We start from the raw sequence: 24,218 nt of genomic DNA, 5'->3' as shown, positions 1-24,218 counted from the left end.
AGGCCGCTCGGCGGCCGCTTTGTCTCCAGCGCTGCAAGCGGGACCCGGACGCCGGCTCCAGTTCCTGCGGTGCCGGGGAACGCACAGGTCCCGGAGCAGGGGGGACCCGTCACTCCTCCAGGGAGGCGCGCACACGAGGGCCGAGCGCTCTCGCACCGCTGCCCCAAGCCAGACCCACAAATTGCCAGCTCAGACGGGCAGACTTGCACCCAGTGCGCGTCCCACTCCCGTACCCCAGGCTCCCACCGGAGTTGCCATTGAGATCTCCCTCATGCGCGCGCGCACACACAACACACACACACACACACACACACACACACACGCCACTCTCAGCTCCGAACTCACACAGCAAAGTCTCCTCGGAGCCCCCTCCCCCCACGCTTAACTCTGAACTCCGTTTAGTTGGCCCCGCGGCCCTGAGTCCCCCTTTTACAAGCACAGGTTCTGATTTCCTGAGAGATGGCAAAGTCCCGGGCAGGAAGTTTACAAGGCTCAACGTAAACACGTTCCGGGGGATCCTTTAATAATCAGAGTAGGGAAGCCTGCGGGCGCGGGGGGGAGTTGGCCTGCTGCCCCTATGGGCTCGGCCTGCCGCCGCCGCGGGGCCTCCGACGCTGCGCGCCAGGCCGGGTTCCGGAAAGCCGGTGGCGCGGGCGGGGAGCGCGGCCGCTAGCCGCCGCGGCTGCGGGGTGGCGGCCGCGGGAACGGGGTGCGGGGCGCGGGACGGCTCACGAACCCGGCTGGACTCCGCGCGCCCGGAACCAGGTGAGTGCGGGCCTCCCGCCGCCCAGCTGCGCGCGCGGCTCCCTGCCGGCCAGGTGGGCGACGGAGGATGTTTTCCCGACTCGGCGGGAGGCACCGTGGGGCCGGGCGGCTGCGCCTCGGCGCGAGCGGCTGCGGAGGTGCGTGCGGGTCTCCTTCCAAGCGAGCCGGCTCTCAAGCTCCCTTGGATTCCTGCTCCCCCGTCTTCTCCCCACCCCCACGCCCTCAGCTGCGCTCCAAGGCGCCCTGTCGCCTGCGAGGCGCCTGGCACGTCTGTGCGAGGGGCTGGGGGCTTGCTAACGCCGGTGGCTGCGTCCTGGCAGGGCCGGGTTCGCAGGAGGCGAGAGTCGCCAGTCCGGAACTCTCTCCAGGACGGGCTTGGGAACTCTGTGGCCCAACTAGGGGGGAAAGGGCGGAGGGAACCGAGTACAGCTGTGTGGTTCTGTGTGCCTTCACTTGGTAGCCCTGGCAAGCCGGCTTCTGCGTCACACGGCCGGCCCAGCCAGCAGCCCACAACGCCGTCCGCAGGCTGGCCTGCGCCCTCTCAGGGGACTTTTGGACAGTTGAGAGGCCCCACCCTGGGGAGCACGCACCGCATGTAGCCTGCACGCTGCAGGACCGTGCCTTCGCCCACGCACAGCCACACAATCACCATAGCGGAGCCCCTCCGCCAGGGCGCACCCCTCCAGGCCAGCATTTCCACACTCCCGTTTTTTTCTTTTTATTTTCTTTCTCTCTTCCTTTTCTTTCCCCTTTCCTTTCCTTTCCTTTCCTTTCCTTTCCTTTCCTTTCCTTTCCATTCTTTTCTTTCTCTCTCTCTTTTTCCATTTTTTTCTCCCCACTGGCAACTCCAGTCCCGAGAACTCTGGCTGTACAGCAGGGAAAGAAACTTCCAGAAGGGTGCTACAGCCGTGGCCTTCAGCGAAAGGGGCGCTGAGGAAGGCGGAAGGCGTCCAAGTTCGGAGCACCCCCCCCCCAATCCAGGAAAGTGGTAGCTGCCATGCCCTGTCCTCAGGACCAGGGTGCGTGAAGCCCTTTCTGAGTTAGAGGATTCTGCCCATAGGTGACCCCCCCAGATCTGTTTCCCTCTCTTTCTGAACTCCCACAGACCACTGTCCCTCACAAACCCCCTCTGGGAGGCTCCTCAGGTTTTGTAGTGAGGACGTTTCCACGTGCCCTTCAGTCCTCAGGCCTAGATCCTAGAGCCACCCTCCCCCACCCCCATGAGCATGGAGCCAGGATAGCAGTCGCGTGGCAGGGAAGAAAAGGGGCCCAGCAGCGGGAGGCTCACCCCAACCCCTACTTTCCAGTGAGGGGGGAGGTGAAAGTGGGCACCCAAGTGGGTAGGAAGCCTGAGCGCCTCTTCCTGTAGCTTGGAGGATGGACACACACACACACACACACACACACACACACGTGCGCGTTAAACTACAGTTACAGCGCTTGCCTGTGAGTCCAGAGAAAAGTTAGCTCTCAGACTCTGAGATGTCCCTGAATTCCCCACCGTTGAAGAGCTGAAATGGAGGTTCAGAGGTAGGGTCTGTCACTCGCTCCCCTTGCTGGCTGAGTACTTCTCGAGGCCTCATAAGTCAATAAACCACCGCCAAGCGATGCTTCTATAAAGTGTCAACCGCACCACGGGTCCCATTTAGGTGGACTGGAGAGCCCATGCCAACGGCGCCCTTGGCCATTTTGTGTAACTGGGATGAGTCTGACTGCAGGAGCAGGGTAACGGGGCCCCCCCCCCCCCCCCCCGTATTTCCAGTGTAGGATTTGAACTCACAAATTTGGATGCTCGCTGCCTAGGCGGTTTTGTATTGTACCAACATTCTTCCTTTAAAAACGGCCCCAGCTGCAGCGCCCACTTCTTAAGGGTTTCGGCAGCAATGAGACAGGACCACAAGGAAAGGACCGTATCCAAGTCCCCAGGGGCGCAGCCCCACGGAGGCAGTGTCTGTAGAAGATACTTGCTCCCGGCTGAAAATTCACGAGCCTCCCTCTCCATCTCGGATCAAATCCCTGCACTTACCGCTGGCTCCGGGAATGCCCACGTTTCGGGTAGGACGCCCCCACTCCCGGGGCCCCAGGTATCTGCCTCGGCTAATTGCTTAAGTGAAGCCGCCGGCCGAGAGTGCGCCGGGCGAAACCCGAGCGCGGAACCAGATCCTGCTCCGGCCGTCGGGCCGCGGGGCGCCGCCGACCACCCACAGCGAGGCCGGCCGCCCTGCTGCGCATTAGCACGGCCCGGACCCCACGCGAGACTGCGCATCCTGAGCATCTTCCCGAGGGCGTGCGGGGGATGCGGGCCGAAATGCAGGGGTGGAGAGTGGAGGGGGACGTGGGGTGGACAATCCAGCAGTGTCGCCGGTGTGATGAGGCAAAGTGCGCGCGTGGGGAGGGCCGCAAGGACTTCCCTGGAGACTGGAGAGCGGGAGGTGGATGAAGAGGGATGAAAGGTGAACAGACAAATACCGTGCATTCAGCCCTGCCCACCGCCGAAGGACCTGGGGCTGCTTGGTGGCTTCGCATAAAATCAGTATTTGAAGGTTCTAACTGGGCAGGGCTTCCCTTTTAATCTTTCCACCGGCTTAGCTGGTAGCGTGTGTGTACAAAAGCACTCAGTTCCGTCATGGGCACTGGTAAAACAGAGCAGCAATGGGCTGTAATTGCAACACTCAGATTGTGGAGGGAGGGAGATCAGAAGTTCAAGGTCATCCTTGAGCGTAGCAAGTTCAAGAGCAGCCTGGGATATTGGAGACTCTGTCCCCCAAAGGAATAACAGCTCGGGACAACACATCCTGTTGTGATGGAGAATGCTGGAGTGTGAGGCGAGCCTGCAGGGTGTTACTGCTTGACGCTCAGTGGAGAAATGGAGAAATGGCGGAGGGTGACAGTGTGCCCAGGAGGCAGGGCACTGTTAACTCCGCAGGCAGCGGAGAAACGGGCTTTGGGATGTGCTGTGTGGTTTCTGTCAGGCGTGTACTCTGCGGTGGTGTCCTTGGAACAGGCACGAGGCAGCCGATGGTGTGGGGGTGCACCTCGCTGGAAGGAGAGGGTTCCGCTGGTTGTTGTCCCCAGCCAAGCACCAGAGGACTTGCTGTCCTGGAAGGAAGGTAGTGAGGGGTACAGAAGGCTTGCCAAGTGTCATCGCCAGCTTCTAGAACCTATATCTCCCCTATGCACAGCTTAATAATTTAGTTAAAAAAAAAAAAAGGCCGTGGTTGTAGCAGTTTGGCAAAACAACAACAAAAAAATCAAACCAACCAAATTAAAAAAAAAAAAAATCGCTTGCCTAGCATGCCCAAAATCCTGGATTAGATACCTGGAACCAGATAAATTAGGCATGGTATAAATCAGCCAGTTCCATCACTTGGGAGGTAGAGATGGGAGGATCAGAAGTTCAAGGTCATCCTGAGCCACACAATGAGTGTGAGGGCAGGCTTGGCTACAGCAGACTCTGTCTAAACAAACAAACAAATAAACAAATAAATAAATAAGGCCAAGCACTCCGTGCTGAAGCCTGAGCTTGAGTCTTCCCCTGGCCCTTCTATCCCAAAACATCATTTTCCATGACATCCTTCAGTGAAATATTTGATGGCATTGCAGCCTGGGAATGTACAGCTCTGCCTTGAGAGATGGTCAGTCAGGAGCCTTCCCAGAAGATCAGATACAGATCCTTTCCCTGTGTCCCGAAGGAGACCAGATCCTGGGACACTCAGCCTCTTGAAGGCTAGGTTCTAATGCCTGCTTCCCTGGCAACTCTTTTTTTTTTTTTTCCTAAAGAGGCACCCCAGCTATTTCCAAACGTTTTTTTTTATCTTAGCTGTACTTAGAAAGACGGAGAGAATGTTGCTTTGTGTGTGAGTGTGTGTGTGAGAGAGACAGAGACAGAGACACAGAGAGAGACTGAGGCCACCAGAGTGGGCTTCTGAGGAAGGATCTGAGCAGAGGGACACTGATCACAGAAAGGTGAGGGTGCAGAGGAGTTTGGAGGTTCCTAGTGAAAGTAGGACTGAGAAGGACAGCGGGAAAGGAAGAGAAATGAGCTCTCAAAAAAAAAAACAAAAAACAAACAAACAAAAAAAAAAACCAAAACAAAACAAAAAAAAAAAAAAAAACCAAAAACCACGAGCCTACAGCAAAACGTCAAGGGCCAGATATTTTTATTTTTATGTTTTTCAGATTTAAGAGAGATGCAGTAAGACAGAGGAGAGCAGGCCTGTGTGTGCACACAGCCTGCAGGAACACCTGGAGGGGAGAGGGCTCAGCCAGAGAGGCCACAGCCCTTAGCTAGAACAGTGGGGTGGGGGTGGGGGAGGCTCAGATTTGTTTCTTAAAAACAAAAACAAAACCCCCAGCAGTTTGCAGCTGGTAACTGGCTGGTGCACAGGTCTTGCTCCCAAGGTGTCTGTGCAGTATAGCCTTAGCACACTCAAGGGCACACTCACCGCACCCGTTAGAGGGCAATGAAAATGGAGAAAACTGCCTTTGCAGAGAGAAGCAAACCTCACTCAGCCTAGCAGGCCCTCAGGAGAGGAGAGAGATTATCTGTCAGCTCCCAGAAGAAGTCCAGGCTTAGCTGAGAAAGTAGGGGCGAGCCCTTTGCCAGCTGCAGTGCGGATCTTTTTCTTTTCTTTTCCCTCTCCCTTTCTTCCCTTCTTTCTTTGTCCCAGCCAGGTTAAAAAGATTTATCTTTGGGCGTGTGGTCAGACTTGCTTTGTGCATTCAGGTAAAAGAACAACGAGCTAGTAGCCAGAGGGAGGATGGCAGTTTCAAAGGGACTCAGGGAAGAAATGAGTTTGAAAACGGGATGGAGTGGCAGTTCCGGGATTGCAGGTGCAATCCCAGAAGACTGAGGCAGGAGGATATCCAGGAGTTTGCAGAAGAAAAGAAAACTGGAGTGCTTGCTCCAGTCAAGGTAGGGGCTGGGGAGGTTCTCCCTGAGGTGACTAGAGTAAAATCAGGGAGTAAGGCATCCTCACAGAGAGGCTTGAAACCCATTCTGAAGATTTTGTGTGTCTGCTGCGCACACTCGTGTGTACGTGTGTGTGCCTGCCTGTGTGTGTGTGTGAGAGAGAGAGAGAGAGAGAGAGAGAGGCAGGGTTTCATGCTCCTATGCCTGTCCCTACATGCATCGGTGTGTGACTATGCATGTATGCACGTGTGTTGGTGAGAAACTTTGCTGAGTACCCACTGTTGGCACCCAGAGAAGGCCCCAGAGGGAAAACTTACAGGACTGTCCAGGCACCTGCGCTTCAGTTTCCTGGTGCCTCAGTTTCCTCATCTTGCCAACCTTGTGATGTCAGTGCTCATCCATGAGCTGACTGACTGATAAGCAGAAAAACATCAGCCCACAGTGTTCTAGGAGCCTGGCAGGGTCAGGGAGGAAAGACACTGTAAACTCAAACCATGTCAAATTGTTAAACGAACAAACAAACATAACCACTTGGGCCCTGTAGTAACGATTTATGGTTAAGATTTGGTTCCACTGCTCTGTGGCCCAGAGCCAGTGGCCTTGCGTCTCTGTGCAAACAGGAATAAAGATACAGTCTCGCTTCTGTGTGGTTGGGAGGATCAGATGCGCTGGTAATTGTTGGGTGGGGTTTTTCTTCCCAAGGTGCAGAGATCCCTGGAGCCTTGCTGTTCACAGGGCCCGAAGGGTGAGACCTAACAGCCCCTCAAAGTCTGTGGAGCCCCAGCCTGGGCACCAGAGCTAATAGGAAAGAGGATCAGAGGTGGAGCAGAAGGACAGGGATAAGCGCCCCTGCCTGGTTTCCAGAAGGGTCTGGGAACAGCACAGGGCAGTTCCCACACCGGAAAGCTGACACAGCTCAGAGGTGCCCTTCTACAGAGCTAGTCCTGGGCTCCAGTCTGTTGTCATCAGAGCCCCTGGGGGAGCTCGTGGGTGTTCTCTCGGAGCGGGTTCCCTCCCAGTTGAGGGAGCTGCTGCTGCTGCTGCGATTTCCAGGCAGCTTGCTAGCAGAATCACCCTGGCTTCCCTCTAGGGCAGCCCGGAGACTGCAGAAGTGCAGCCTGGAGGAATTTCTGAGCACCTGCTTGCATTAGCGGGACAGCAGAGCTCACCCAAAGCTCCCTAGGAGCGCTTTGAAGGGGCTTCTCTTCTGGAGGGACCGGCAGATGCCACCAATGCTGCCAGTGGCAGCTGTGAGGAGGGGGAGACAGTGTCCCCAAACTCCCCTTGGGTATATTGCAGGTTTGGTCCTAGGAAGTAGCTTTCCACTACATTTCCCCTCTCTTTTTCTTCCTTCCTTCTTCCTTTCTCTCTCTCTCTCTCTTTCCGTGGTTGCTTGTTTTTTATTTTTGAGTCAGGGTTTCTCTGTGTAGCTTTGGCTGTCTCTGAACTCTTTCTGTAGACCAAGGCTGGTCTCAAACCCATTGGATCAGCCTGCCCCCTCCTCGGGGATGCTGGGATTAAAAGCGTGTACTCCCCCAGACATCCCACCCCGCTTCTTAACAAAAGCACATCTTCAGCCCCCCAGACCATCCAGGCCCATGTGCACTGCCCACTGGTTTCCCCTTCTCCTCCTCGCTTGGCAAGAGAGCAGAAGTAGCAGGCTGGGGGAGCAACAGTTTCCTGGTACCACACTCTCCTGCCCCATTTCTGAGAAGTGCCAGGGAGGGGGTAGGGTGGGGCCGGCTGACCACCTCTGGACAGCAGCGGGGGTCCTCTTTGCTCAGTTGGTGACTCATCTTCTGACCTCCCTTTCTGGGGAGTTAAGGGAGAATTGTTACTGAGACTTCTGTCAAGGTGCGGACTTGGAAGAGGAGGACTTTTTTGAGCAAAGGTGCCTCTGAAGGAAACTAGGCTTAGCTTTTTGGAGGTCAGGGCTCCCAGCTCCCTTTCATAAACGGACCTGGGAGAGGCTTGCTGCTTAGAGTTCTCCACTTAGGGCCTTTGCAGAAAACCACTAGTACCCAGAGAGACCCTTAGTCCCTTGCGATTTAAGATTCAACCCGTCCATCCCTCCTCTCTGCACGCCTGTTTCTGTCTCTGCCTGTCACTTACTCTTTTCTGGGAACTCTCTTTCCCCTCCTCCTCTCCTCTCCCTCCTTAGAGCGATTATTTTCTGCTACCCACTTCACTTTCACAGTCTTACCAGCCAGCAGGATTTGCCAACCCACTCCCCAGCGTAGCCAGCCACTTCGTGCCCTGCAAATTGACCAAAAAAAAAAAAAAAAAAAAAAAAAAAAAGGCAAACCCACCACAGACTGGTCAAGCTTTCTCATCCTTTTATTTTTATTTTTAAATTTATTTTCTCAACGCTCAGAAGTGCCACCAGCATTCTGAAGTTTGGTCGCTTGCAGCCTCTGGTGCCTGTTCGTTTTGAAAGGAATTTCCCGGCTTTACTCCTGCTTGCTTCTCTGCCTCAGCAGCAGGGAGCTCCCTCACCCCGGGGTTCTTAGGAGTTCTCAATTAATTGCCTGCAAAAATTCTGTCCCTGGCATGGGAGGATGTTCACAATTAGCTGGGGTTTTTTTTTTGTTTTTGTTTTTTTTTTTTTTTTTTTGAAAATACAAACCCAAACATATTTCAAATACTTCCTTACATCCCTAGGTCAGCTCCATTTTTCATCTTCCCTCTCGCCTTCCTCCTCTCTGTGAAGAACTGAAGACAGTCTTTCAGCGCTGCCCTCTTAGGGGGTCATTATTTCCCCTGCAAATTGGGCTGAGATCTATTTAATTCACCGTGAAAACCAACCTAATTAGGACTCGAATTCGCCCTTTCGTGGGCTTGAAGGAGCGTCCTCTCCTCCCTCCCTCCCTCCCTGCCGAGCGGGGTTTTCGGCCGCTTTCGAAGTCCCTTCCTACCGAGGTGAGCTAGCTCCAGGCTGCCCTCGGCTGCCTCCTACCTGCTCCTAAATTTCCTCTCCTTGATAAGCAGCGGAGCAGCGGAGACCCACTCAATTCTGTGAGTCTGTCTGGAATATTTTTCCCCCATCACAGTCTCTCAGGAAAAAAAAAAAAAAACCAAAAACATCCCTGGCTGGCTTTCGGCCGGCCGAGGCGGCGGCGCACCGTTGATCTGGATGATGGAGGAGGCAAAGAAAGTGCCGTTAATAGCTGCCCGAGCCTCTCGGGGTTCTGGCCCGGTGGCCCCGGCCGCAGCGGGATCCGAGTCCCCTGGGGCGAGGCAGCGGGAGGGTCCCCGGCTGTCCCGGCTGGTTCCCGATCCTCGGAGCAATTCTTTTTACTGCGGTTGGGCTAATGACGGGTCCTGATTTTGTGAACTCGGTGTTTATTTTCCCTCCACCAGCCGGGGGAGGAGTGCAAGCTGGGGAAGGACCCTGGGCCCCAAATCCCACCGCTCGGCTGGGAAAGCGGCTGAGCGCTCTCCTAAGGCACCCCTCTCCAGCTAGCCATTTGCCTTGTCCGGCTCTGCTCGAGCTTCGGCCTTTCTTCGAACCTCCTACCCCTGCAGGAGGTGGGGAGCCGAAGCCGAGGGGGACGGACGCGCCAGCCACTCTCTGGGGGACCCAGTTCATCGCCTTTTGCCTCGGACATTACTTTTAGCCTGAGTACCTAACCCTGGAGAGAGGCCACCTCCACCCTGGGGCCAGGAGGGGAGAAGCGAGCCAGGGACGAGAGTGCCGAAGTCGGAAGCCCAGATGGCCAGTGAGGTGAGGAGACTGGAAATTGGGTGTGCTTGCATCTGATTTTTGCCCATGAAACACCATTTTAAGCTTTTGTCTTAAAATGGGAGACAGTGGTTCCGGGGATGAAAATATTTCTTAGAGGTCAGTCTGAGAAGGGGTGGTGTCACATCGAGGCCGAGCCTGCGCCGTAGCAAGGCCGTCTTTAACTCCACCTGCCCGTAGACCTGCCCTGGAGGCTGGTGGGGCCCGGTTGATTTTTCAGTATTTTCAATTTTCAGTACCAGTGATTACAGGGCCCCAGACAGCCCCCAAATGACGACAGTGCTCAGTTACCTAGGATTGCAGAGTCACCTTTCACACCAGCATGCATTTAATCTGACTCCACCAAAAGGACCGATCGCCGATGCTTAGTCCCTGGCCTGGCCTTATTCCCAACCCCTTGGCCCTCGGCCTCCAGCTGAAGGAAAGCTTGGCCGGCTCCATCTCAATTAGCTTAAGGCGGTGGTGGCGGGCACCAGGGCCTATGCGGCAGGGCAGGGAGCGTCCTGGCGGGCAGGTAGAGAGGAGCTGGCTAGCTCGGGAGGGGGGCCGTTATCAGCTAGTGGCTTAACCAGGAATTTGAGCTGACTACTCCACACAGCCACCAGGACTCCAGTTGATGGTGGGGGTTGTGGCCCGAGAGGCTGGAGCCCCAGGCTTCAAAGCTGCCTGTGGTGCCATGGCCTGGCGGGGCAAGAGGGGAGGGGACAGGACAGACCCAGTGTCCTGAGCACCGCTGCCTGGACAGGAGCCGGTGGGTTGGTGGGCGCTGGACCATCCTCCTGGCGAAGTAGGTGGCCCTGTATATTTTTGCTCAAGTGGTGTTTACGTTAATGGAAAAAGGATGGGGTTACAAACAGCCTGGGATTGGAGTTAGGGGCCGCTGGGGGCTCTACTCTGAAAGGGCTTTGCCTCGGGAGACTGAGTAGGAGAACCCATGCCAGCATGGGGTGCTGCTTCAGGAACCCCCAGTCAATTTATGCACCCCTCCAGCCCGCCCTGGGCTCTCCCAACTGAGAAAGCTTGCTGAGGCAGCAATGCAATTGGTTTGGCAGAGGAGAAAGGGCTCCTTACAGGCCCAAAAGGCTCTTTCCAAAAGGAGGGAAGATAGCCCTTCCCCCGCTCGGCTTTTTCTTTCATTCAACAGGGGTTTGACTCCTCTTCCTCACCCAGTTGCCTCCCTCCCTCAGAGCCCTTGGTTTTTCCAGACACAAACCCAGGCCCCCCATCCTAAGACAGTGATCTTTTCCCTCCTTTTCTCCCAACAATGGCGCTCCTTCCATCTCCCCTGCCTGTGGGAAAGCAGAGTGGTGGTTGGAGCAGGCTTCCACCCCCTCCTTTTCTTCTGCAAAGGAGAACTTGGGATAAAGAAATAAAAAAAAAAACAGGAGCTACAGGGTTCCTCAGGGAGGTGGGTGGTGGCCCAGAGAGGTGGGAAAGGGATGGCTGTGTGAACCAGGACAGAAGGCTTGACCGACTTTGGAGGTGTTCCCAACCCCTTTCCAGACAGCAGCTTGACCACAGCCCAAAGCCAGGCCCATTCGGGGACCGGTCGGCCAGCCACTCCGCTCGGGAGCTTTGTCTAATCTTTTCCTGGAAGACTGGGCGCTGAGGGTTATCGGACACACTTCCTTCCCATGCTCTGCCGGCGGGTGCCTGCTGGGAGGAGGTGCCCGGTTTGCTCCCCACCTAGACAGCTGGACCTCAGGCCAATTTGGGGTACCACAATACCCTCCTCCTTTGGGGCCTGTGCTTCTTCCCAACTGTAAAACACCCCTACGTAAACTCTGGCAACTTAGCATGAGGGAGAAGAGCCGGGCCCAGCTCAGGAGACAACCTCCCAAAGGAGGGGAGAGGGATCCCCGCCCATAAGAAGTCCTGCCATGAACTTGTCCTTGGATGGAGTGTTCAAGGGGGAGAGGTTTGGGTTTAAGAATATATTTATGTGTTATTTACTTTTGAGACAGGGTCTTATTCTGCAGCCTAACTGGGCCCTGAGCACTGCCCTTAAACTCACTAGGATTCTCCTGCCTTCCCTTCTGGAATTATGGGCCTGAACAAACTACCACTCCAGGGTTAGGCATCAGCATGCTCCGCACACTCATAGGAAACACTTGGCCCTGCTCTGCTCAGCCACCTCAGGGCTGAGTGCTGAGCTCCAGGAGACTGGCTGGCCCCTCAGTATCCCCACTTTCTGTAACAGAGCCAGTGACACCGGAGCCGGAGCCGGTGACACCATTGGGCTTTTCTTTTTTTTTTTTTTTATTTTATTTTATTTTTCTTTTTAATTACATTTTGTTAACTCTGTGTCCCAGCTGTATCCCGCTCCCTCATTCCCTCCCCAACCCCACACTCCCTCCCTGGTCTCCTCCCTGCCCCTTTCCAAGTCCCCTGATAGGGGAGGACCTCCTCCCCTTTCATCTGGGGAGGAGCAGTCTGTTAGGCCACAGAGGAGGACTTTGCAGCCAGCCCTGAAGATACCTGGGCTTTTCTTTTGTTTGTGTTTTGTTTTGCTTTTCGAGGCGAGGTTTCTCTTAGTAGCCCCTGGCTGTCCCTCAAACTCAGAAGCTGCATGCCACCACGCCAGGCTTGCCAGGCTTGCCAGGCTTTTTCTTAATTAGCCACCAAAAGGTCTTGGGTGGCAAGTTAGGTGTGTGATTGTAGTGGGGGAACAGTAGAGCCTTGACACACACCCCCAGATGCTTAAGGTCCCTAACCCACCAAAACAGAACTGGTGGGTGTAAGTCACAGTTATTGGCAACAGGCTGTCTTTCAAGGGCATTCTTCAAACCCAGTGCACTCACTGACACCCACTTGAGAGGCCCTGGAGCACTGACACTGAGCAGCCTAGGGAAGAATCCAAGCTGCAGAGGTGCAGAATGAGAAGGGGAAGGGGCAGCCCCTCTGTCCCTGTGGGCCTTGAGTCCCCTTGGGCCAGCAGGTTACGGCTCCACCCCCACTTTCCTGCCCGGTTGCCATCCTAACTCAGGCCACGATCTAGGCAGTAGCAGGTGGATTCTGTTCCCTGTGCCCCACGGTGTTGGTGTATAGCCTGTCCGGCAAGTTGGCCTGTCCTTTTTCTTTGCTCCTGGAGTTCAGTGGCATTTTTTTTTCCCACCGGGGAGCTTTGGAGAGACTAGGGTCAGACATAAAGAGGGTCTAAGAGAAGGAGCCCCTTAGGACTCATGCGGCCCACAGGTTTGGGCACCCCAGGGTGGGTCTTGGCTGAGGATCACTGGCCTCAGGCACAGCTTTCTCTGTCAGTCCACTTTCTCCGGGGCCAGGGACGCCAGATGCTGAATCCTGAGTGCTCTGGCAGGGTCCCTTGTGTGCACCCCAGCCATTTCTCCCATCCTGCAATTAAACCCAAGGTCAAATATCTCCTTAACGACGCCATCAGGTCAGAGCCTCATTATGGCGTATATTTAGCCATAAAATACGGGTTGTAGGGAGCAGGGGATGGAAATGACTGCATTCTGGGAATGAATCCTTTTAGCAGAAACCAGGGCTGTTATTTACCGTGAGAGCTAAGTACAGGCTGGGCTTTCCAGGCGGCCCAGGCAGGAGCACCCGGCTTCCAGGCCCTCTCTGGCATTGCCTCTGCCCACCACAGGCCTGGCATCTACCTCTGAGTTGCTGCACCGCTGCGGATTGGGAGCTGGTGTTCTGACAGATGCTCACCAGGCTTGCAGCTGGGAGGCCCCAGGAGAACTGCACCCAGGTGCTCCAGCAGTAATGTGGGATCTGCAGACTGCTGGGCTGTTAGGTGTGTCATCCACTTCTCCGTGCTGCAGTGGCCTCCTGTCTGAATTGAGGGAGAAGTCCCATTTCTTCCCAGGACCCCCGAGGGGGGAGTTAAGTCAGAGAGCTCAGTGAAGGCTGCAGCTAGGGAGGGAGCAGGGAAGTCATTCTGGGGGTGTGTTGGGGGCGGGGTAGCTCAGTGGGAGAGCCTGCATCTGTGGGTGAGTCTACACAGAAGCTGGGTTGGCTCCTATCACAAAGGAGAGGAAAGGTGAGGGGTAAGAGGAAGAGGGGGAAAGAGTAGAGGGTAACTCTGGGATGTTAGGAGGAATGAATGAAAGAATGAGCAGAACCAGCAGCGAGAGGCAAAGGAGAACTGGGTTTAGGGGAGAGGGCTCGACTTTGGCGCTCAGGCCAGGCCTCAGTTTATCATCTGTCAGCTCTAGCCTGGGCAGAGCACAAAAGATGCTTCAAGTCACCTTCTTTCCAGCCTCACCCCACCATCCCCTTCCTCACCATCCGGGGGACAGGTGGCCCAGGTGGAACCAGAGCCTTTCAAACACACTGAAGGCTCTCAGCCTCACTCTGAGGGACTGGAGTTGTGTGGGCAGGGTCATCCCAAATCCTGTCTCTCAGGAAGTGGCGTGGGTGACCCACAAGCTACAAATATTTGGACATATCAGAGGAGAGGAGGGAGTCCCAGTCTAAATGTTTGCCCAAGGTCTCTGGAGGGCAGACTAGTCACAAGGCTGACTCCCCCCCCCTCCCCCGGCACACACCACACATCACAGCTGTGATCTCTAGGAGCGTGGGCTAGGTCCCCTGCCCAGCTGGCCAGAGGTCAACCTTCAGCTTCCAGGTCAGGCAAGAGCCCAGACCTTCAACCCGTATTCTGTGATTTTTGTCTGGGGATCCTGAGCTTCTCACCCAGGGGTGTGAGCTGTGTTGGCTAGAGGGCAGTTCTTCTGGGCCCTGCTTGCTGGGGCACGCACATGCATACAATACACACGTACCACATACACACATGGACACAGCACACACGCACATAGCCTCTTGGCCTCCAAAATGCTCATGCACGCCCTTCCGCAGCATGCATTCAAAACCGGAGATGCGGCTGAGCCTGACTCTCAGTCTTGGTGAGGGGAGGCAGTTCTTTTTGCCGCCTTGTCGATTCCTGTCTCTCTGTCTCTCTCTCATCTGTTTTCAGGGTGGGTCACGGGCAGCTCTGAGGTGGCAATACCAGACCACTCTGGGAAGTAAGTGCTAGGTTCCCCATAGCCTTTTGAGGCAGGTGTCCTGATTCTCTTTCTCAGATGTCACAACTGAGGATCCAAAGAGGTTAGAAGGCATGCATCTTTCAGCTTGGAGAGAAGGTCCTGTGGCCTCAGACCCACAGAGATCAGCCTGCATCTGCCTCCCAATTGCTGGGCTTAGAGGTGTGTGCTGCTATGCCCAGCTAGTTCTCTCTCTCCACTGTGTGGGTTCCAGGGATCAAACTCAGGTCACCAGGTTTCGTATCAATCACATTTAACTGCTGAGCCATCTCTCTGGCCTCCATGCCCTTTTAAGAGAAAGGCTCCTGGTGACTGAGGTAGACATTGGAAGGGTCACTTCAGTGAGGAAGACCTAGGATGGCTGAGGACACTGGGTGCTGGAATGAGGCAGAATAGTCCCAGAGCCCCTAAAGGGTCAGCTGTGCCCTCACCTTCCAAACTCTGGCCTCCAGAGCAGAGGGAAACTAGACTCTGTTGTCTAAGCCCCTCAGTCAGAGAGAAATGGAGAAGCTGGTCCCAGGAAGCTGGCTACAATGAAGAATCTAATTTCCACATCTTTTGTTAAGTAAAAGATCCGGTATTGTAAGTCATAGGTGACAGATGAAGTTCATGGGCTTCTGTTACCGTACAATTATTACGTCAAATGTGATGGTAAAGATAAAACCCAAGGCGGCAAGCGACCACTTGTTTTTAATTATTTTACTCCTTTAAATAACAAATGTGGCTATAACAAACAAGAGAAGTTACATTTCTTCAAACCAACAGAAAGGATTCAACCCACCTCAGTGATGAACTTCCGAGCACGTGAGGCAGAGCCTCGAGGGAGGGGGGCCGGGTCTGTGGAGCCTTTCCGAGAAATGAGCCCTCTGGAGTGTGCCACAGCCGCCATGTTGCTCCTGCCCTGGCCGAGAGGGCTAGCCCAGCCAGTTCGTGCAAATTTTGCCTCCCTCTTCTCCTGAGTTTGGGAACAAAGTCCCCTCCTGCGATATGCTTTAGTGCATTTGATGTTGGTATGATAAAACACTGGAGGCTTATCACTTTACAAAGAGAAGAGGTTGACCGCAGTTTGTGCGTGCCTACTTTGCTTTCTATTTTTGTGAAAAAAACTATGATCGAAAGCAGTTCAGGAGGAAAAGTTCAAAGCCTGTCATCGAGGGAATCAGGGCAGGAACCTGAAGGCAGGAACGGACACAGAGACGGTGGAGGAATGCTGCTCACTGGCTTTCCTTAGCTTGCTCAGCCTGCTGTCTTAGGTAACTCAGGATCACTAGCCCGGGGTGGCATCCCCCATAGGGAGCTGAGCCCTCCCACATCAATCAAGGCTTTTCCACACAGACTTGTCTATCGACAGGTGGGATAGAGGCGGTTCCTCAGCCGAGGCTCCCCCTCCCAATAGGACACCAGCCTGTATTAAGTTGACAGCACAAAACAAAATCCTAGCCAGCACGTGTTGTGGTGTGGCTAAAGCCCTGGCTGTGCCGTGGTGTGACTAATGGCATCACAGTAGCAATGGGTGGGAGGGAGGAGGTGGCAAGGTTAGATGGCAGTTAGAAGGCTGAGTGGGGCCGTCTCACTTGGTTGTGACGTACTTCCTGCGCATCTCCTCTGAAAGCCGTGCTCCCAGTGACCCAACCACTCTTCCCTAGGTCATGCCTATTAAAGATCCTACCATATCCCAGCTCTGCCACGTTGAGGATCAAGCCTCCAACATGTGGCCTGAAGTATCCACTCTTGGGCCTCAGCCTTCCTGTCTACCTGAGGGCAAGGGCAAGGATAGAAAAGGAATGAAGAAGCATTTAGAGCACACACAGGCCAGGCCCAGGCTTCTGGGGGTCTTGAGACCTGCTCGCAGGGCACATCCCTAACTCTCACACTGACGCCCAGCAGCTTCTCTGTCCAGCATACCAGACATCGCACATAGAGGAAAATGACAGGGCAGACCAACAGGCAAACAGAGTCGAGTGACCCGAACCAGACCAGGTATCACGATGGCATCACATGAGGGGCCAACGTGAGAGAACAGAAGATGATGCTGACTGACCCTTTCTGCCTAGGCCTTCCTGGATCTGCAGAGGTGTGGAACCAGTGTTTACATGCCTGGGGTGCTGCTCCCTAACAGGAGGATGCCTTGGATCCCTTCACTTCACACAGAGAGACCCACTTCTCACCTGTCCAGACCCCAGGAAGCCCAGGAGCAAAAATGTAGGCGTGCCTGTGTCCCCGGGAAGGCTTAGTACCTGGTTCTGTAGATGGTGGAGAGAGGGATGGAGGTGGGGGTTGGGAGACGCAGGAGGGACACCGGTCAAGTCAAGTGTCAGTGAGAGGTGATACCTGTTGGATAGCCACAGCTCTGGCACAGGCACTGGCGCACTATCTTGGGGTGCTTTCCCCCAGCCATGGAAACCCTACTTGCATTTAATGTCTGGTTGGCTTCTGTACTTAAAAGCTAGAATGCTGGAGTCTCATCACATCCACCAAATACCTTGGAAGCAATGAGAACTTGATTGCAGCCGGGTCACAGGGACGCATGGACCTGTCGTGGTTGCTGTCCATCTGCCCTGTAGGCCCAGTCTTTGGACACTGTGTCAGCCACCAGGCCTGGTCCCGGGGTTCTCAGCCAGTGTACTTAGATGTGTGTTTATTAGAGTTTGTGTTGACATTCTCCAGGACCAAGTTTGGCATGGTGAGTCCTAACCTCCGCCACTGGTCTTTGCACCCTCCTGGTGGAGCTGAGTCCTGCATGTGGCATGATAGTGGGCCCATCACACATGTGTAGAGAATGAAGACAGCCACAGTGACATGCTGAGCATTTATTATGCATCAACAGCCTTCAGCCGCTGTAAGTATTAACTCCCTTCTGTATGCCCAGGGGCTGTTAGGCACAGGGCTTAGGTGTAAGAAACTGAGGTTCACAGGCATGGGAGCTTGCTCAGAGTCACCATGGCCATTTTCTGTGCCATCTTGGGGTGTCACTGCTCTGTGTCCCGCTGTGCTGGTGGCCCAGGAAGGGTCCACCCACCTTCAAGGACAACCAGGAAAGCAGATCTTCTTACTCAGAGGAGAGTTTGGTCCCAGGCTCCCCTCCCTGGAACATTCTGAGAAGTCAGTCCTGTTGCATACTCCAGAGAAGCATGGAAAGAATTTCCTAAATGCTGGTTTTGTTTATTTCAATCAGCTGTAGGTTGGCTTTGGGCTTACCCTGAGACAGCCTAAAACCCCAAACTTTCTTCCTGTCGGATCCAACACAAATCATCACTGTTGGGTCTTGGGGGTTCATGCCAGAGTTTTGGGTACCACAGGCCAGTGGCATCTGCAGAGTGGGGATGCTGAGCTAAGTGAGGTAGGAGCTGTAGAGAAATGGACCTCATGCAGCCCCACAGCAAGGGCACAGCCTGTCCCCAGGCACACCTGCCGGTGGTAACCTGGATGGGTTTCTGTGATTGACGCCTCAGAGCTGAGAAGAAATCTCCTTCCCCCAGAGAGTGTCCAGTGTGTAATCAGCCTTCCCAACACGCAAAGCTTTGCCTTCAGGTCACAGGAAGAAAAGCGCTGCTTGGCCTGCTGGCTGGGTTTTCTTTCCGGTACCTTGTTTCCAGTGGTCTGCCAGGGTGTGGCCACGGCCCTGCTGAGTTTTGCAGCATCCCAGGGAAGACCACACTGAATTCCTGTGCTCTGCTCTGCCAGCCTTCTCCAGGCACAGGCCTGGTCTCCTTGCGGACAGAGTCTGAGCTGCAGATCAGTCTGGGAAACGTGAGTCTCCGGCAGAACTCAGCGCTGGGGAAACCGCTGCGAAATTGCTCCCTTCCTTCTCTGGAAGCTGGTGGACAAGAGAGCATTGTGCAGGGTCAGGGCCCTCCTGTCACAAAGGGGCCTTTCAGAGAAGCTGATGGAGCGGGCGGGACCCCGGCAGCCTCGGCTCCTGGGGACATGCCCTATCTTCCATGTGCACATGCCTGTGGATGTGTGTGTGTGCATGTGTATGTACACAAGTATGTAGGTTCATAATTACGTGTGCATATGTGTGAATTGTGCATGTGTATATACATATATACATGTATATGTATATACATATGTGTGCATACTTGTATGCTGGGGACAGATAGCTGTGTGTCTGTGCATTCCCTGTAAGCAGGGTAGAACAGAGCACCGGCAGATTTCTCTCTTAGGACGTGGTTTCCCCATAGGAGAAGGACCAGGCACGTTGGGATGGGTAGACGGTGTGACTGGCTCCCTAAAAGGCACAAGCGAGGCTGCCAAGCTCTGAGCTCCCAGCCAGGTGTGGGGGCAGATGAGGTGGGGGCAGGATTGTGCTCCCCTGGCCTTGTGGACTCTGGATCAGTCAGCCATGGGAGAAGTTCCCCATTCAAATACTCCGCCACCCCGGAAAGAGCCCGACACACGCACCTGAGGGAGGGAGGGCACCTGGGATGAGAGGAGGCTTGGATTTTCCTGAGGGCGGGTGTGCCTGTAGCGCTCTAGGGAAGCTGTGCAGCGTAATTGCTTTCTGCAGAGCATGTCCCGCTGTGTAATTAAGCTGCGAGCCGGCGGCTGCCAGCACAGAAATGATGCCGTGTGCACTTGGTGATCACTCTGTCTCTTTCCTTGAACAAAATGCTGCTTCCGTTTCCCACACAAAATGGTTCCCAGACCAGGAGAAAGGACAGCCTTCCCTGCGGCCTTGGCAAGACGGTGGCTTCTGGGAAGCAAAGATGGAGGGTGCGAGAGAGGGATGCCCTCGAAGTGCAGTGGCTGAGCTTCTGTGCTTCAGCACTGAGGAAAAGTGCACTGGCCACGCCAACATTTCACAGCGAACATCCTTGCTGTCCGGCCCAATCTGGCCCTACGAAGACGAACAGAAATTACTCCGAATATCCAAACCACTCAAGCAGTGGGGTGGAGGCACAGGCTGCCTTGGGACTGGGCCAGAGTGAAGTTGCTTCATGGTCTACCCATGAGGCCACACAGGAGACATAGGGCCCATTCCAGGAGGGACTGGGAAGGACATGAAGGGAGTGTGGGCTGCATTCTGCTCCTTCACCAGACTGGAAAGAGTTGACACAAATTTCAGAGCTACCCAAAGCGTTTTTGGGAAGTACTTGGTTTTTTGTTTTGTTTTGTTTTTTTAATTACTTTTTTTTTTTTTTAAGTACTTTAATAAAATTGTTCCATTATGGCTGTGTGCTTTAGCAAGTTACTGGAATTCTCTGAGCTGCTTTTTTTGGGGGAAATAATGACAGAATGACACCTGCCACCTTTGGGCGGCCCATGTGGGTAGAGTGGGGCTTTCTGGGGACTGGCATGTGGGGCCAGCCAGTACAGCAGGTGCTGCCTTTGTCATCTGGAACAGTTTATTTTATCCAAGCTTGACAGCTCTCCCTGCTACAGCTGTGTGGCTGTGGGAGAGAGTTCCTTTCCCTCTCCAGCTCCTGTTGTCTCCTTTGCTTGATGAGAAGGATGGAAAGAGGGTATGTCGCAGGGGTGTCTGCTAAGAGTCCACTGTATGTCAGCTGCAGCCGTCACCCAGTAGGTCTGGGTGTTAGGGCCCAGGCTTGCCCAAGGCCCAAGAGCCCGGGAAGGATGGAGGCTGTGTTCAACCTCAGTGTACTCAGAGCCATTGAGATACTCTGTCTCTTACTACTTTAGACAAGTGAGTGTGTGCGTGTGTGTGTGTGTGTGTGTTTAGTTTCTACATTTTATCTCTCATTGACTTTATTAACATAAAACTGCTCCCATGTTTTACAGACCAGTTTTTTATTTTTTTGGGTTTTTCAAGACTGGGTTTCTCAGTATAGCCCTGGCTGTCCTGGAACTCACTCTGTAGACCAGGCTGCCCTCAAACTCACAGAGATCTGCCTGCCTCTGTCTCCCAAGTGCTGGGCTTAAATGCATGTATCATCACCACCCAGCTATGTAGCTCATTAAAAAAAAAAACAAAAACAAACAAACAAACAAACAAAAAAACAAAAATACCCATAAGATCTGTAGTTATGGCTCCTCCTTTGTCCTCACTATCTGTGATTTGTGTTTTTATTTTCTGTTTCCTTTTTAGTCATTTGATATAAAAATATTATCACCTGTATTAACACTTTCAAAGATACTGCTTTGGGATTTCATTCTTTTTCTACTTTTTTTCCCTGTTTCCTTATTGTTAATGTTTTCTTTATTACATTTTTGTTTGTTTGTTTGTTTGTTTGTATGCCAACACTTGCATGTGCAGATCAGAGGGCAGCTTTGTGGAGTCAGTTCTCTTACCATATAGGTCCAGGGATCGAACCCAGGTCGTCAGCCTTGATGCCCATCTCCACCTTTGGAGCCATCTTGCCGGCACGTCAGGATTTTCTCATCTTTGCTATCAGCTCCTTTGATCTTAGGTTTAATTTGTTTCCCTCTTCTCTTCCCTAACACAGAGGCTCACACTATCCATCCACTTGAAAGTCATTCATGGCTGACATGGTATGTCAACCAGAATTCTCTCTCTAAGGATGTTAGCCACACAGCAAAGTAGGATATGCTGTTCTCTGCTGCCACTGCTCTTGGGATGCTCTCTCTCCTGTGTTTGCTTCTGTGAGCTGTGAATATTTTTGCCTTCTTTTTACAGAATATTTTTTTAAAAATTCTTTGACAGTTCCATGCACGTATACAATAGGTGTTGATCATATCTGTGTCAACACCCCCTCGCTTTGCCATGTCTTCTCCATGCTTCCTTCCCCTCCTCTCTCTCCTCCTCTTCGTCCTTCTTCTCCTCCTCTTTAAAAATCATAGAGTCCAGTTAGTGTGGCCTGAATGCACATGGTATTGAACCATCTAAGGGCCATGGGTAACCTACCAGTAGCCATACCTTTGGAGACGATCAGCCCTCCTTCTCAGCAGCCATCAGTTGTCAGTGGGTCCTCATCTAGGCGTGGGGTTCTAGGAGTGCCCCTCCTGTCCATGGCGGGACATTGACTGTCTTGATCTGTGCAGATGGCAGCAGCTGCTGTGAGTTCATGAGTTCGAGGGCCATGTCCTGTCCAGAGGACAGCATTTCATAGCCCTCCCCCCGCCTCCAGCTCTTACATTCTTCCTGCTTCCTCTTCCACAATGTTCTCTGAGCCCTGCGGGGGTTGGGGGGAGGTGGATACAGATGTCCCATTCAAGGTTGAGCACTCACAGTCGCTTATTTTTAGCATTCTGACCCATGTTGAGTCTCTGCACTCAGCACCATACTGCAAAAGAGAAGCTTCACTGGCCAAGGTTGAGAGCAGCTTTAACTTACGGATATAAACAGAAATCTTTCGAAGACAGTTTGAAAACATGCCCATTTAACTAGTAGTTCCTCCCCTAGGGCCTGTGACCTCCTGGCCTCAGGCTTTTGAGCTGGTGTGCAGTGCGAGGCTTGAATCCCCCTCCTATGAAGCAGACCTCAGATCCCGTCGGAAGGCAGTTGGTTTCCCCACAACTGTCATGCCGCTACTGCAGCAGCAGCAGGTCTTGCTTTGGCTTTGTCCCATAACTTCCAGCCATCTTGAGATTCTCTAGGTGGCTCCCTTGCAGCCAGAGGACCGCTGTACATTAGACTCCCTGTGACAGACGACAGTACCCCACCGAGCAGAAGGTGCGTGCAGGTTCCTTACACACTCAGCAAGAGTGAGGCCTCTGCAGCTGCTGGGTGGCTGCTCTGTGAATTCCCCAAGGTCAAGAGATGGGCAGCACGTGTCAGCCTGCCCATTTAGTGGTTTATCTTGCTCATTGTCCATCGGCTGAGGGAGGGAGGGATTTAAACAGCTCCAGTCATGTAACGTGTGTTTTCCACCAGGATGGTCTGTATTGCGAGAGTCAACTTGATGGGAATCAGAATCAAGCCTCTGGGTGGGGCCATCAGGAAGTTTGAAGATTCTGCTTCCTGGAGGGGAAGCTCTACCCTGAGTGTTGGCGGTTCCATCTCGTCACGTTCGTGGGTCCTGGACTGAATCAAGAGGAGAAGGCTCTCTGAGCATTCCTCTCTCCGCTTTCCCACCGTGGACACCACGTGACCAGCTGCCTTCTCCTGCTGCCTCGCCTCCCGGCCATACTGGACTGTACCCCCTCAGACCGTGAGCCAGATCCAACCATTCCTTCCTTAGGCTGCTTCTGCCAAGTGTTTCGTCAGAGCAGTGAGACAAGGGCGAACACACCGCCGACACACACGTGCAGAGTGTGCAGGACTTTTACCGGGGACACACTCCCAGCCTGTCTGAACTCTTCGTTCGCACCTTCTCCAGCCGCTTTTCTGGAAAACCACTTCTGTTCTTCTAGAGTCTCTTTTCGGTCGATAAAATAAAATTCGGATTCTGTCACTGACTGTGTGTGACTGCCCCCCCTTCCCAGTTTGGTGCATTGTGTACCCTGTCACAATTGGCCTCTGCCCTTACCCCATCTGGTGCTCCACTCCTGCTCACTGGAACACAGCTCGCTCTCTGTTGTGGCAGTGGCTTAGATGTCCACCTGGGCCTCTGTAGCTAGTTCAGCACATCTGGGGTGGGGGGAGTAAGCTGGGAAATACCACCTGCACGTCTGACTGCCAGGCTCCCCAGGGCTGCAACTTGAGAGGTCTGAGGTGAGAAGGAGCCACCTGTGGGAGCACGAGGAAGCACGGAGCAGGGTGGGCGAGCCTGTGAGAGCAAAGCCTGGACGGCCAGGTCTTCCTAGAGCAGGGTTGTGTCATGTGCAGCCCTGGCTTCCCTTTGCAGCAGTCGAGAGGGTGAGGAGGAGCTCGGCGAGCTTTTGGCAGAGGAAAAAACATGGAACGCCCAACCGCAGAATTCCCAAGAACACTGCTAAGCATTAATTTCGCTAACATGGTAGATGGCACGCGGGTCTCCGCAGGCTCATTCCTGGGCTAGAAACAGTTCCCAAAAGCCATGTGATGCCAACCCCCCCGCCCCCCGCATGTGCGACTAATGAGCAAATCTGCCTGGGCTGGCCCTGGCCTTTCCAGCCACTCAGAGCCACGCTGTCCTCAGCCCTCACATAGGCCTGCCAGTAGGAGACCTTAGGTCCCCTCCTCTGCCCTGTCCTCTTGCCCTTGGTGAGGACCAGGGCATATGTGTTCAGAGGTGTTTGCTGGACCCAGACGCACAGGGCCACAGCAGCACGCCTCCCAACATGCAATGTGTCCTGGAGGACAGGCTAAATGACGAAGCTGCTAGCATAGCGTTTGTTAGATCTTGACTCACAAACACTACTTCCATAGTTTTCTTTGAAAGACACACACACACACACACACACACACACACACACACACCGGACCGATTTTAATTAAAGATCTTGTCTTGTGGTCACGCAGCCACAAATGAGGGCAGAGCAGCTTTCGTGGGAGGGACATACACAGGGCTGAGCCTGTTTCCCATAAAAGGATGCTTTTTTCCCCCCAAATGAGAAAATAGTTTGTTCTTCGCAGTTGGGGAATGCTGGGAGAAGCTGTCTTTGGTTGCAAAGTCTACAGTGGAGGGGGCTCCCACAGCAGCCTTTTCGGATGCTGGAGTAACTGCAGCGTTGGATTACCCCAGTGCCTGCTGGGATCACCCGCTCATAGATCAGACACGCAGTCCCGAGCGAAAACCTCTTCACCTCACCCAGGACCACCAGGAAGCTCCCAGGCTGTCTGTGACGTGACAGGATGTACGTTCCTGGTTTATTTTAAACATTTTAAAATGGGGGGTTGGGGGCGGAGATGGCTCAGAGGTTCAGAGCACTGGCTGCTCTTTTAGAGGACCTGGTTGGATTCCCAACACCCGCAGAGAGCAGCTCACCACCGTCTGTAACTCCC

General features: G+C 53.9%; 1 long non-coding RNA gene across 3 annotated transcripts; it reads left to right on the top strand.

Moving 5' to 3' along the window:
• Positions 1-613: 613 nt before the first annotated feature.
• LOC129686747 (uncharacterized) lies at positions 614-22,746 on the top strand. 3 transcript variants are annotated; one of them, XR_008721693.1, is made up of 4 exons: positions 614-765; positions 16,486-16,633; positions 17,099-17,270; positions 19,079-19,621. It is a non-coding gene; the product is annotated as an uncharacterized LOC129686747 (long non-coding RNA). The 3 variants fall into 3 exon arrangements; XR_008721692.1 differs by lacking the exon at positions 19,079-19,621 and adding an exon at positions 22,227-22,746 and having other exon boundaries at positions 615-765; XR_008721694.1 differs by lacking the exons at positions 614-765; positions 19,079-19,621 and adding exons at positions 9,209-9,401; positions 22,227-22,746.
• The last annotated feature ends 1,472 nt before the right edge of the window (positions 22,747-24,218 follow it).

Source organism: Psammomys obesus, unplaced genomic scaffold, assembly GCF_907164565.1.
Source record: "Psammomys obesus unplaced genomic scaffold, mPsaObe1.curated_primary_1811, whole genome shotgun sequence".
Classification (NCBI taxonomy): Eukaryota; Metazoa; Chordata; class Mammalia; order Rodentia; family Muridae; genus Psammomys; species Psammomys obesus.
Note: the sequence above shows the minus strand (reverse complement) of the source record. Positions and strands in the feature narration are given on the sequence as shown.